Raw genomic sequence first — 13,424 nt, 5'->3', positions numbered from 1 at the left:
TTAGTGTCCCGGGATGCGTAGGTTAGGATGATTAGTGGCGTAAATATTTGGGGTTACGGGGATAGCGGCTGAGTGGGATGGTTGTTGGTGTAGACTCGAAGGGGTGAATGGCCTCTTTCTGCACTGTAGGGATTTTATGGTATCAGTGAGCTATGTCGATTCTAGGAGCGTCACTTTTTCTCGCTCAATTGGAAACATTTGTTTCTTTCAGATGACGGATCCCTCGAGAAAAACTTAGGTAAACAAAACAACCCATCCAAGCAAAAACCTCTCTGGTTGCCGAAAGTGTTCAGAAATGTACATTGTTTTACCCTGGGCGTGTTCCAGTTATGACCTTGGCCGAAATGACCCTATTCTCCTTACATTGCTCTCCAAGTTATTCAAACCCATAGTGTTTCCGTAAGATTCCCACTCCTGTTTTCCCAATGCTGTGCACTTCCAAGCACTTTCAGAAGACATACTAAAGAGAATTCCTGTCTGCTATTCAAGGTGAATGCAGAGGGTTAAGCTAAGGCCAGCAGAGATCCTCACATTGGCTTTCCCGCCCAATATTTTTCACACCAGCAAACTGGAGAGTGATATTATTACTAATTACCCAGACATCTGGCGACCCAGATGGCGACATTTGAATTCACTAAAAATCTGGAATAAAATATCTAATACTAACATGAAACCATTGTCAGTTGTAGAATTAGTAATCTATCTTAACTGCTTTGCCCCATATATGATTCCAAACCCAAAAACGAATGGTTGATTCTTAAATGCCCCCGGGGATGCGCAATTACTGTTGGCTCAGCCTGCGACGCCCTCATTCCATGAATAATAGATGCAAAAGAAAATCTCACATCATATCCTTGTTGTGGTAAGTAATTGCTCGATGTTCTTAAATTGTGAGTAGAAATCCGATGGCTGCAGAGTGTTTGCGCATGGTCGGGAAATGTCATCGGTGCAATCGGAATGCAAGTTCGTCCTTGATTGGCTCTTGTAATTCTGCTCTGTCCCCCTGTACAGCCTGCAGAAAGTTATTCCATGAATGCAGATTCTCTGGCCACACACGCACTAGGCCAGCTGCATTGTGCTCTATGTGCTAAACCATTGTGAATCGCTGGCCAAGCCTCAACAATCTCGTGCTGTCAAACTCCTGGATACACACTTTATGAAGTGGTTGAAGACCGCATAGAGGCTGCAAGCGGGTTTCACTAAATGCAGTTGAGAAACGGGAGGGGGACGTTGGAACAACAGTTAAAACTAGCATTATTCTTCGGAGAGAAGAAAAAATGCCGAGCAGGTTCAAAAGAGACATTTCAAAGCAAGACGGATTTTCATAAGAGCTCTGGAAAAATGCTTCTGAAGTTTTTGTAACGAGAACCCAGATGTAAGGCCATTCACAAAAATGAACGTTGGACAATATCAGTTTTCTTTATTGGACTGGCATAGTCTATCATAGTCTGCTAGGTTCCACCTATAAGGGACGCCAAGGATCATTCATTAGTAAGGTTAAACAGGTATTATATAAACAGGGAGGCTCATTTTCCTGTTCCACCCGCCACGGGAAGCGTGGCCGGCGAGGGACGGACCATGGAGCCCGGGATGTTGCGGTTTTGGGGCAAGTGCCGCGTTTTTCAATGTCAGTGACACCTAGTGGGCGGAATTTTTCTAGTGATTTTTATTCAAAGTTTTCTCTCGGGTGAGCAAAGCAGTGCAGTCCGCCGGTCACTCTGACGACTTTACAAGCCGTATTTTCAAACTCTGTTAAATGCTGGAGATGGTACACGTCCCGCCGGCCTAACAGGCGGAAAAGTTCTATCCAAATATTCCCCACAAGAGTGAAGACTCGACCCAACGTGAACGGGACACGGGAACAACCACTCACCCAAATCGACGCCTGTACACGGTGAATCCATCTCCCCCTCCCCCCCACCACCGCGCAACAACCCCACTCCCCACCCCCACCCCCACCCCGCGCCCCGGATATTATGAGCTGACATTTCCTCCTAGCACTAGCCCCGAATGCCAATGGCGTCCCGCGAAATTTTGCGTGTACATCGCCATTTACGCGGGCAACAAAAGGGGGCATCAAAATCCCGGCAGTATATACATAGAGTCTATTCAGCATACGTGGCCCCCACGCTAATGCTTCACTTAATACTCCCACCCCGCACCCACCACCCACCCTCCACTCTCGTCCCCGCACCACCACTTACTCGACCTCTTCATCCAAACCTATAAAATATAAAGGGAGAATATTTAATGACTGTCGGTAGGGAATGGGGAAATGGAGAATTTATTTTTTCAGAGTTAGTAGATGCAGAATGTGTCACAATTCCTTTCTTCTTTGATGAGTTCATCTCAGTAACTAATTCATGTCCAGATGGATTCCCCTTTTCACCGTCCATCTCGAAGAATGTATCAATGAATATGTCTGTGAGTCTCCTTCTATCGCTTTTCCAATACCTCAAACATTGTTCTTATGGATTGACAACTAGTATTTCGAAGACTCTAAGTAAATAAATCAACTGCTTATGTTGGAAATATGTGGTTCCTCTTCCGTCTCTTTTCAAGCGGCAATTACATCTTCAAAATATGATGTCCTGTAAGAAGTATTGAATTCGAGGAAATGACAAGAAATGGACTTGTATCCAGGAATGTTCATTCAGACCGGGATCTATTGCACTTTTCAGAACTGCACAGATTGAAGCAAGCGCTTCGAGAAATGGGTAAGCCAAGGGAAGTGGGGCCATAAGGGGACAGAGCAGAGTGTTCGATGTTGACGTGTTCTGATGACGATTGAAGCAAGTAGAACAATATTAAGGGGAGAGGGAATAATGCTCGAAGTTGACGCTTTCTGATGACGATTGAATGAGTAGAGTACTATTAATGGGGAAGCGAGAATTCTGGATGTTGACGGTTTCTAATAACGATCGGATCGGAGTAGAACACTATACTGTAGACATCATTGAGGTATTTGAGGGAAGTTCTTATAGTGTTGCTGCTTCTCTCTTTCAAGCCGGTGAAATAAAATCTATTTTGCTCGTCAAATGCAACAATAATGTAGAAATCAGTCTTTGTTGACCACTGTGCATTTGGTTGCAAGTCCGATGGTTAGGTCCGTTAACTTTGTAGTGCATCCATTGGCCCATTCGATAATCCTCGTTGAGACTATCACTCCATAACCAGCTCCCAAGGTGTTTCCATATGAAGTGTATGCAGAGAGACAAGACAGCAGCAATATCAGAGTGCATTCCTGTGGCACCGGGAATGTAATAAAATGTCCCAAAAGACTGACATTCTCTTAGAGGGTGAACTTGACACTCACTCCCTGCAGAACATAATGGAACAGCTGAGCACTGCTTGTTGGAGGAGATGGGTTTTAAATAGTGACTGAAAGTTACAGAGAGGGGGAACTAGGTGGAACGAGGAGAAGTGAATTGCAAATTTTAAGTAAAATTCTGATGAAGAGTCATCGAAACGAGGTCTGTTCTAGCTCCACAGATGTTGTGATTGTCCAGCATTTTCTGTTGTCGTTCCAGCATTCCCCGTAATTTACTTTGATCAAAATGTGAAGGCTGAAACTGTGGCCGCAAGTGCTTGGCAAATTTAATATTTTTAGGGCATTTCTGTAGCGATTTTAATATTACCACCTTCTCAAGGGCAACTAGGGATGGGCGATAAGTGCTGATCTGCTCACATCCCGTTCAATTATTTTTTAAAAGAACGAAGGTGCAACAATTTTAAAATTGTAGAGTTCAGATTTTGTTGACGGATTGGGTGGGGGAGGGGGCGTAGAGACATGGAGAAAAGATCAAAAGATTGAGTTGAATATGAATATTTGACTGCGATGTTCTACTGTAACGGGATCCAATGGACGTTACCCAATGTAATGGTTGATGAAACATACAGGCCACGAGCTCAGATTCGTTCATAGTCATAGAGCTTTACAGCACACAAGAGGCCCTTCGGCCCATCATGTCTCTGCCAACCCTCAAGCACCTATCTGTTCTAATCCCATTTTTCAGCACATTGTCCTTAGCCTTGGGCGCAATGGCAGTTTTAAGTGTTCATGTAAATGATTCTTAAATGTTGTGAGGGTTCCCGCCTCTGCCATCATTTCAGGCAGTGAGTTCCAGGTTCCCACCACTCTCCTGGTGAAAATGTTTTTGCGCTCACCTTAAACATCTAACCCTGGTTAAGTGACACCATCCCCCCACCTCCCCCCCCCCCCCCCCCCCACCTACCACCCCCAATGGCAAATGTTCTTTCCTATCTTTCGGGTCAATGCTGAAGATTGGAGTTTGATTCCAGACTTGAGAGGGTTGGCTTATGAGGAGAAACTGAGTAGAATTGGACTATACTCAAGGTAATTTAAAAAAGTGAGGGGGTATTTTATAGAAACATGTAAAATTATGAAAGGAATAGATAAGATAGAGCAGGGAGGTTGTTTCCATTGGCGGAGTAAACTAGAATTAGGAACATCGCCTCAAAATAACGGGAGCAGATGCAGGACTGAGTTAAGCAGTAACTTCTTCACACAAGACGTTGTGAATCTATGGAATTTCCTGCCCAGTGAAGCAGTTGAGGCCGCCTCATGGAATGTTTTAAGGGAAAGTTTGATAGATTTTTGAACAGTAAAGGAATTATGGGTTATGGTGAGCGGGTGGGTAATTGGAACTGAGTCCATGGAAGGATCAGCATTGATCTTATTGAATGGCAGAGCAGGCTCGAGCGGGCCAGATGGCCTATCCCTGCATCTAATTCTTATGTTCTTACGTTGCAACGCTGGAGGGTCGACCGGGAGAGCTTAGATTCTGTGATTTGTTGTTATAATATTATTGCCCCATTAATGCAGGTGGCGATAATTGCAATTAGGTAAATGTGCTCTTATGATTACCCTTGCATGAAATGATATAACTCAAGTCCAAGGATCATGTTACATCTCTCCTAATGTATTTATTTTTGCCTCTGACAGAAAATAGCCTGGATCAAAAGAATTCAGGTAAACAATGCCAATCAACACAACCACAACAAATCTGCGCGGAATCATCTCTCCTCTCAGAAGGAAAGTCCCAGTTTCTCCAACTGATTGACTGAGTTGAAGCTCCTCACTCTTGGAAGAATGCCAGTGAGCCAGAACACGAGAAGATGTAAGAACAGAGATAGTCTATTCAGTCTATCGAGTGACACCACAATCATAGAATCATATAGTGTAGACCATTCGGCCCATCAAGTCTGCACTGAATCTCCCTGTCAGAGTATCTTACCCAGGCCCTGACCCCCACCCTATCCCCTAACCCAGCACATTTACCCTGGCCAATCCATCTAACAAACATACCTTGGGAAAGGAAAGGGGTAATCTAGCATAGCCAGTTCCCCCCACCTGCACATCTTTGAACTATAGGAGGAAACTGAAGTACCCGAAGGAAACCCACACAGACAGCAGGCGAAGATGCAAACTCTACACAGTCACCCAATTAATCAACCAATTGGACAGTCAACCCAGAGTTGAAGCTGGTGCTAAAAGGCAGCAGTGCGAGCCATTATGCCACTGTGCTGCCAGTATATAATAGGCATGCAATGTTGGCCTAGCCAGCCACACCCATATCCCACAAAATTACCTTAAAAAACACAGTTGTATCTACCAACAATAGAAAATTACCCAGGTAGGACAAATCCCATCCAAACAATCGTTCTCACATAAATCTCTATTCAATCATTATCAAAGTGATGGAAGTTGCCTTTGTTTCAAAAGTGAAGGGACAATAACCTGATGCTTATTTTCAATTCCTCCAAGGCCGTTTGGCTTCTGATATTGCTACAGGAGTTTTTCACTTTGCTGATAGAGGCCTTGATGTCTTCTCTTGTTTCGTCACGGATACTGCTTTTTTCCCCCTCAAGGACAGTAGTGGATTTGCTATTTAATGATTGCAGAGTGTTTGGTGCCATTCCCACCTCCTCAAATACTGAAGCAGTCCATCTTGTGTATGCAACACTACCTGGACAACATTCATGCTAGGGCTGATAAGTGGAAAATAACATTTATGTCACATGTGGACCAAGAAAAGAGGACATCAAGCAAGACAAAATCCAACCATTTCCATTGACATTCAGTGGCATTATGTTCCCTGAACCCTCTCGCATAATCTTCTGTTAAGCACTATTAACAAGAGACTGGACTGGGTGCCGTATTTATTTTCTGAATGATGGTCCCAGCACTTAATCACCTTGAACCCATTAATACCATGGTGCTTTGAAGAACCAGTCTGACGGTCAACACCTCAGGAAAAGAAAATAACCATGTTTCTTCATAACGTCTTGAGATGGCTAGAAAGCTGGTTAGCAGATAGGAAGCAAACAGTTGGCATAAACTGGTCTTTTTCTGTATGACAGTCAGTGACAAGTGGAGTTGTGCAGGTATCTGTGATCGGATCCCAACTGTTCACATTATATAGAAATGACTTGGAAGAGTGAACTGAATGTAGTATCTCCATATTTGCAGATGAGACAAAGTGCGTGGGAGGGTAAGCTGTGAGGAGGATGCCGAGGTGCATCAGCGTGACTTGGATGGGCTGATATATATATTGTGTGTAAATGTCAGGGTATCCACTTTGGTAGCAATAATATGAAGACAGATTATTACTTGAATGGGCATAAATTGAGAGAGGTGGATACTCATCGCGATCTTGGAATCCTACAGCTACAGCAGGTAGTGAAGAAGGGAAATGGTATGTTGGCATTCGCAGCGAGATGATTTGAGTACAGGGATAGAAATGTTTTGCTACAATTGTGTAGGGTGTTGAGTCCATACCTGGAGAATTCTGTATAGTTTTGGTGTCATTATCTGAGGAAAGATGTCCTTGTTATAGAAGGAGTACAGTGTAGGTTTACCAGGCTGATTCCTGGGATGACATGTCTGCCATTTGAGGAGAGACTAAATTGGTTAGGATTATATTCACAGGAGTTTAGAAGAGTGTGAGGGGAACTCATTGAAATGTATAAAATTCTAACAGGGTTTGACAGGATAGAATGTTCCAAATGGTGGGAGAGTCCAGAACTAGGGCTCATCTTTGGGGATAAGGAGTAAATCTTTTACAACTGAGGTGCGGAGAAATGTGTGGAACTCACTACCACAGAATGTCGTTGAGGCCGAAATGTTTTCTGATTTCAAGAAGGAATTAGATGTAGCTCTTGGGGCTTAAGGAATCAAGGGATATTGGAGGAAAGAGGCATCAGGATATTGAACTTGATGACCATCCATGATCAAAATTAACGGCAAAGCTGGCTTCAAAGGTCGAATGGCCTTTTCCTGCTTCGAGTTTCTATGTATCTATGTAACAGGATGGAATTCAAATCATCAACTATCCTACCCGTGGTCAATAGATTGCACCCACTACTTTGGTAATTACATTGACACAGTAATAATGGAGGTACTGACTGACCAAGTTAATCAAACGCCCCTAATTAATCTAAGGCAGCAGCAAGAGCAAGGAAAGTCACTTATGGATGAATTTGGCAGTGGCACAGTGGTTTGCACTGCCACCTCACAGCAGCAAGGCCCTTAGCTGGTGTGTGCAGTTTGCACATTTTTCATACACCTGTATGGGTTTTCTTCATGTGCTCTATTTTCCGCAGTGAGTCCAAAGATGTGCTGGTTCACTTGATGGCAATACGAAATTACCCCTTAATGTCCAAACTCGTGTAGATTAGTTGGATTGGTCACACTCAATGCATGGGGTTACTGGGACCAGGCTGGATACTCCTTTGAAGAGTCAGTGAAGACTCGGTGAGCTAAATGGTCTCTTTCTGCTCTGTATTCTATGGATAAGTCCAACAATATCCATTTGTAACCAGCACTGACAGCAAATCAGGTGACTGGTCTTTTATCCTAAAATATTACTTTCTCTTAAAAGATTAATTTAATTCGTGCTGGAATGGGTGATAATTACAATTCATTTTTCTGTCTTTTTCTGTCCAAAATGCTAAATTCAACTATTAATGTCTTCCAACAATTTATCATTCAATATCTGGCGGTATTTCCCCAAGTCGCCACCCATCAATACAACCTGTAGTGATTTAGTTACTTGTCTGATCTTGCAGATTGGGGGATTGCAAATTGTTCGTCACAGAGCTAAATTCTATCACTTTCTCCCTTCTAAATAAGAATAATTCTATTTTGTTTTTATCTGGCTTGTGTCTCCCCTGTCTCCGCAATCACAGATTTGTTCTGGTCCATTGTACACGCTCTCAGGACCTGCTTGTCGTTGCCAGGACATGTTTCACTCCGCCCACTCAGAATTTTTCTGTGAAAGTCATGATTATAGGACGTTCTTTTGGGAACACCTTTAAGTGCACTTCTCCATGTTGGCTTGTGTGTTCAAGGCTGAAAGGATGGAACTTCGACAGATTGCTTTCCCTGAAGGGACAGTGATGCACAAGATCGTTTTCTCCCCATCTAGAACATAGAACATAGAACATAGAACATTACAGCGCGGAACAGGCCCTTCGGCCCACAATGTTGCGCCGACCAGTCTTATTTTAAAAAAAAACATTGACCCTCTAATCTAAACCAATCCCTTTTCGTCCATAAACCTATCCACCAATCTCTTAAACGCCCCCAAACTAGGCGCATTTACAACTGCAGCAGGCAGGGCATTCCAGTCCCTCACCACCCTCTGGGTAAAGAACCTGCCCCTGACATCCGTCCTATAACTACCCCCCCTTAATTTAAAGCCATGCCCCCTCGTGCTAGATTTCTCCATCCGAGGAAACAGGCTATCACCATCCACCCTATCTAAACCTCTAATCATCTTATATGTTTCTATAAGATCCCCTCTTAGCCGCCTTCTTTCCAGTGAAAACAACCCCAAATCCCTCAGTCTCTCCTCATAGGACCTCCCCTGCATACCAGGCAACATCCTGGTAAACCTCCTCCGCACCCTCTCCAAAGCCTCCACATCCTTCCTGTAATGTGGGGACCAGAACTGCACACAGTACTCCAAGTGCGGCCGCACCAGAGTTGTGTACAGTTGCAACATGACGCTGCGACTCCTAAATTCAATCCCCCTACCAATAAACGCCAAGACACCGTACGCCTTCTTAACAACCTTATCTACTTGATTCCCAACTTTCAGGGATCTATGTACACATACACCTAGATCCCTCTGCTCCTCCACTCTATTCAAAGTCCTCCCGTTAGCCCTATACTCAACACATCTGTTATTCCTACCGAAATGGATTACCTCACACTTCTCCGCATTAAACTCCATCCGCCACCTCGCAGCCCAGCTCTGCAACCTATCCAAGTCACCCTGCAAACTTCGACACCCTTCCTCACAATCTACCACACCTCCGACTTTGGTGTCATCAGCAAACTTACTAATCCACCCAACTATACCCTCATCCAGATCATTAATAAAGATTACAAACAGCAGTGGCCCCAAAACAGATCCCTGAGGCACACCACTCGTAACCGAACTCCATGATGAATAATTACCATCAACCACCACCCTCTGTCTCCTATCTGCTAACCAATTCCTGATCCAAGTACCTAAATTACCACCAATCCCATACATCTGCATTTTCTGCAGAAGCATACCATGGTGAACCTTATCAAACGCCTTACTAAAATCCATATATACCACATCTACTGCCTTACCCCTATCCACCTCTTTGGTCACCTTCTCAAAGAACTCAATAAGGTTAGTAAGGCACGACCTTCCCGCTACAAAACCATGCTGACTATCTCTAATCAATTCATTACTCTCCAAATAACTATAAATCCTATCCCTAATAATTCTTTCTAAAACCTTACCCACTACAGAAGTAAGACTCACTGGTCTGTAATTCCCAGGGAAGTCTCTGCTCCCCTTCTTAAACAATGGGACAACATTCGCTGTCCTCCAATCTTCCGGTACTATACCAGAGACCAACGACGACCTGAAGATCAGAGCCAGTGGCTCTGCAATCACCTCTCTTGCCTCCCATAGAATCCTAGGGTAAATCCCGTCTGGACCAGGGGACTTATCTATTTTCAACCCATCTAGAATATCCAACACATCCTCTGTATCAACTACAATACTTTCTATTTTACACCCCTTCACCCCAGTGACCTCCTCAGCTACATTCATATCGTCCTGCGTGAACACCGAAGAGAAATAATGGTTCAATGCCTCTCCAATCTCTTCCGGTTCCACACACAATTTCCCCCTACTGTCTGTAACTGGCCCTAATCTTGCCCTAACCAACCTTCTGTTCTTGACATACCTATAGAACGCCTTAGGATTCTCCTTAATCCTATCAGCCAAAGTCATCTCATGCCCTCTTCTAGCCCTTCTTAACTCCCTCTTCAACTCCCTCCTAGCCAATCTAAAGCTTTCTACTGCACTACCCGAGCCCTCAAGCCTCATCCGAACATAAGCCTCCTTCTTCTTCCTAACCAACAAATCTATCAACAGACACGATCATAATGAATGTTATTCATGTCGAGCATGTCAATAGGATAGTTTTGAAGGATTATAAGAGCAAGGAGGTAATGTTGGAATTGTACAGAGCATGGATTAGGCCACAGCTGGAGTGCTGTGTGCAGTTCTGGTCTCCACACTAAAGGGAAGATGTGATTGTGACAGAGACAGAACAGAGCAGGTTCAACAGGATATTGCTGGGATAGAACATTTGAGCTATAAGGGGAGACGAGGTAGGCATTGATTGATTTCTTCAGAGCAGAAATGGTTGCGGGAGATCCTGACTGAGTTGAATAAACTTATGAGTGGTATGGACATGGTGAACAGGAAGCAATGTATCCCTTGGTGGAGGAGCCAGTCACAAGGGGGCATAGTTTTAGCTTAAGAGGCAGGGGATACAAAAGGGGTTTGAGCAAAATGATGTATTTTCATGCTCCAAAGAGTTCCATCTAACATGTTTCATCAAATTAGATAAGTAAACACCTCTATTAATTTCTCCCTTATGGAACTATTTGTTTCCCTCATTATTTATGCTAAGTCCCATATGTGCTCAATTGGTCTCACATGCCTGTCATTCCCTCTGCTATCTGGGTAACCATTCGTTTTAAATAAATTCCCTGCCAGATTTATTGGTGGCCATACAGCTTCGTTCCCGACTTCAAAAAAAATCTTAATGTCATGGCAGGATTTCAATTTGCATTACCTTTATTATTATTAGATCAACGTCTGTAAATGTTAAGGATGTGAAGCAGGTGGATCAATCTGTCCAGAATCTAATTAAACACTTGGAACCTTGAACTTCTTACTTTTGGTCATTACGATAAAGTGATGACAACTTGCCAAAAATAATAATAAATCGGTAACCAAGGTGTTGTTTCCTATTTTAATATGTTCACTGACCTTCCAAGGGTTTCTTTTTCTCAGAACTCGAAGAACTCAGAAAAATTCTACAGGATGCAGGTAAGGTGCAGTAAGACCAGAAGACTTGTTCGCACTGTTTTTAGGCTGGTGATGACTCAACTGGGCTGGAGATGTATATATGTGTTTTCTCACTATCCACTGTGTGAGTGTGTGTGTGTAGATGTGTGAGTGTGTATGTATCCGGGCGTATATATATGCATGAGTGTTTCTGTGTGTGTGTGTGTCTGTGTGTGGGTGGGTGTATGTATGTTTGTGTACATATACATATTTGCGTGTGTTTAAATGTGTGTGTATCTATCTGTGTGCCTGTGTGTGTGTATGTGTGTGCCTGTGTGTGTGTATGTGTGTGCCTGTGTGTGTGTGTGTGCGCGTGCGTGCCTGTGTGTGTGTGTGTGTGTGTGCGTACGCGCGTGCGTGCCTGTGTGTGTGTGTGCACGTGCGTGTGTGTGCCTGTGTGTGTGTGTGTGTGTGCCCGTGTGTGTGTGTGCGCGCGTGCGTGCCTGTGTTTGTGCGTGCGTGCCTGTGTGTATGCGTGCATATGTGTGTGCGTGCGTGCCTGTGTGTGTGTGCGTGCCTGTGTGTGTGTGCCCGTGTGTGTGTGTGTGTGCGCGCGTGCGTGCCTGTGTTTGTGCGTGCGTGCCTGTGTGTATGCGTGCATATGTGTGTGCATGCGTGCCTGTGTGTGTGTGCGTGCCTCTGTGTGTGTGTGTGTGTGTACGCCTGTGTGTGTGTGTGTGTGTGTGTGTGTGTACGCCTGTGTGTGTGTGTGTGTGTGTGTGCCCGTGTGTGTGTGTGTGCGCGCGCGTGCGTGCCTGTGTTTGTGCGTGCGTGCCTGTGTGTATGCGTGCACATGTGTGTGTGTGCGTGCCTGTGTGTGTGTGTGTGCCCCTGTGTGTGTGTGTGTGCGCGCGTGCGTGCCTGTGTTTGTGCGTGCGTGCCTGTGTGTATGCGTGCATATGTGTGTGCGTGCGTGCCTATGTGTGTACGCCTGTGTGTGTGCACGCCTGTGTGTGTACGCCTGTGTGTGTGTGCACGCCTGTGTGTGTGTGCGCGTGCGTATGTGTGTGTGCGTGCGCGTGCCTGTGTGTGTGTGTGTATGCGTGCCTGTTTGTGAGTGTGCGCGCGCGCGTGCATGCCTGTGTGTGTGTTTCGGTGTGGTGATGTGCTGCCAGCAATTAAGGTGAGGTTGCTTCACAGCTTGAGGTCAGGTTGGAAGCCCATGTTTGCTAGGTTTTAAAACTAACCCCTTACAGCTTATTCGTAATGAACTTCCAACACCACAGTACATCTTATTCTACTACCGTTGAATTCATTCAGTAACTAGTTGAACTGTACTTTGACTAAATATTATTTGTTGGTAGTTCCCGAGGTAGCGCAGTATTTAACACTGCTGCTTCACTGCACCAGGGACCCAGGTTTGATTCCCGGCTTTGGTCACTGTGTGGATTCATCTTTATTCCCAAAGGAACGTGATGGCAAATTCTATAACGAGAATTGATTCTGAAAGGTTTTCCAACTTTGGTCTTACCTTCATAGATCTTTACCACTTCAGCAACAACATTCGCTGTTCTCACACAAACTTCTCACAGATCTGACTTTATTTTCTGTTGAAATTTCTCTCTCTGGGCTTTTGATACTAATTTATGTTTTGAGGCAGCAATTATCCCTCTGGCATAGTCACCCAAGTGTTGGTTTGTAACGATTGAGCACACCTGTAAACACCTATCCCCTTTTATTTATTATTTGTCACAAGAAAGGCTTACATTAACACTGCAAAGAAGTTACTATGAAATTCTCCTAGTCGCCACAGTCCACCGCCTGTTTGGGTCAATGAACCGAATCAGCATGTCTTTCAGAATGGGGAGGAAGCCGGAATACCCTGAGGAAACCCACGCAGACACGACAAGAACGTGCACACGCCACACAGACAGTGACCCAAGCCAGGAGTCAAACATGGGTCCCTGGCACAGTGAAGTAGCAATGCTAAATATTGTGCTACCATGGGGAGCACAAACAAATAATATTTACTCAAAGTACACTTCAACTAGT

Source organism: Carcharhinus amblyrhynchos, chromosome 16 (assembly GCF_965287045.1).
Source record: "Carcharhinus amblyrhynchos chromosome 16, sCarAmb.v2.hapA, whole genome shotgun sequence".
NCBI classification, from domain to species: domain Eukaryota; kingdom Metazoa; phylum Chordata; class Chondrichthyes; order Carcharhiniformes; family Carcharhinidae; genus Carcharhinus; species Carcharhinus amblyrhynchos.
Note: the sequence above shows the minus strand (reverse complement) of the source record.